The sequence below is a fragment of the Chaetura pelagica genome, unplaced genomic scaffold (genome assembly GCF_000747805.2).
Source record: "Chaetura pelagica isolate M959 unplaced genomic scaffold, ChaPel_1.0 scaffold757, whole genome shotgun sequence".
In the NCBI taxonomy this organism is placed as follows: Eukaryota; Metazoa; Chordata; class Aves; order Apodiformes; family Apodidae; genus Chaetura; species Chaetura pelagica.
In genome coordinates, this window is record NW_009970727.1 from 291,571 (window position 1) to 293,453 (window position 1,883).

Sequence of the window (1,883 nt, forward strand, 5' to 3'; positions counted from 1 at the left end):
CGCCCGCCCCCGCCGCGCATCCCCCGGCCCCGCCGCTCCGGACACCTCTCCTGGGCCGGCCGGGGGCGCGGAGCTGGGCTGGGTTTGCTGGGGGTTTGGTTTGGGTTTGTTGCTTTTTTTTAATCCCTTTTTTTTTTTTCCTTTTTTTTTCTTTTTTTTCCCTTTTTTTTTTCCTCTTTCTTTCCCCCCAGTTCCTTCAAAACCCACCCCCAAACCGACCCCCAAACACAACACGCTGCGAGAACAAACGAACAACAAACAAACAAACAAACAAACAAACGAACAACCGGCCGCGTCCGCGGAGCGGGAAGGAAAAGTTTTCTCCGGGGGTCGGAGCAAAGCGGGGAGGGGAGAGGAGCGGGAGGTTCCCCGGGGCAGCCTCGGAACTGGAGTTTCTCAGCTCTGGGCTGCTCTGCTCAGGGCTGGGATTCCGCCCCCCCACTCCAAAAACTGGTGGGGATTAGTGGGTCTGGGGAGCCCCCCCCTACCCGTGCTCAGGACCCTCAGGCGGGTGCTCCAGCCTGTTCCCTCTGTACCTCGGTGGGTCCTTTTGTTCCCGACTCTGCTGGCACCTCCTCAGGAAAACCTCTGCCTCCCCCATCTCTGCCTACCTCAGTTTCCCCAAACTGGTAAATGAGGTTGGGCTGCTCAGGGCCATGCCTGGTGCTGCTGGGATTGGAGGTGGCAGTGTCACTGCTGTCATCAGATGTGAGAGCAATGGTGTGAAAATCAGATTTCAAGCACTATCAGCACTTCCCAGGTGAACCAACCTGGTGGTTTTCATGTTTGCTCCCACGCTGTGTGCAGAGCTCCCATGGAACCCGGCAGGACATTTTCGAGGCTGTTCTGATTTAGTTTTTGTTTTTAATAACAACTCTGTCTTTTCCTGCATTGCAAAATGTACAAAAAGAGGCTGAACTGCTCTGGAGCTGAACCAGCTGGTACCACGGGGTGCTGCCCCCACTGTGTGGTGAGGGGTAAGAGGAAGGTGCTGAGATGTCACCTCCATGGCCACATGTAAAAGAAGCAGGTTGGGAGGAGAAAACGAGGCAGCCTGGGACACAAAGTGGTACCAAATGTACTCAGGATCCTTTGAAAGTTTCTCAAAGCCAAGGAAACGGAGAGGGTCATGAAAGACCTGAAGAACTGCTCTGTTTTCAAGCCACTTTGTTACTGCAGTTTATAGCTTTTAAATTACCCATCCAGGAGGTGCATCCCTGCCCCTTAAAATCCTGCTGCATCCTCCTGAGAGCCAATCAGCACCATCCAGCCCACCTGGCTGTGCCAGGTGCTGCACATCATGGAAAACAAGGACCCTGACATGGACTGAGCCCTGAGTGCTCCCTGCATGGGCAGGGGTGGGTGCAGTGTGGAGTGCAGCACCATGCAAGGCCATGCACCCCTCTTCCCAGCCACAGCTCTCTTCCTACCACAAAGAGCCCTTTTCTGTGCACTCATTACTGAGGGTGAAGCACTGATTGACACCATAATGCCCCATCCCTGGGGAGATCACCCCAGCACAGGTTCCCCCCCCCAGAAGCCAGATCCTTTCCTTTACCTGCCACAGCTCCCGGGCTGCAGCCCCAGCAGGACCCGGTCAGCTTTGCACAAGGACTCATTAAAGCCAGGTCCAAGCCTGGAACTGGCCGTGCTGGTGATGGCAAATGGGGCCACAGGGTGTGCCGGCCCAGCCGGGCCGGGAGGCAGAGCCTGTGAGTCATGTCAGGATCACAGCAGCTCCAGGAGCTGCTGCTGCACATTCCTCCCTGTTTACCTGCTCAGACACCCTGAGCCCGGCTTGCCAGGGCAGATGCTCCTCCCGGGCAGCCCCAGAGGATGTGGCACCCCTGGTGCTTGGTGCAAGAAGGACCCAGCAATCCTGG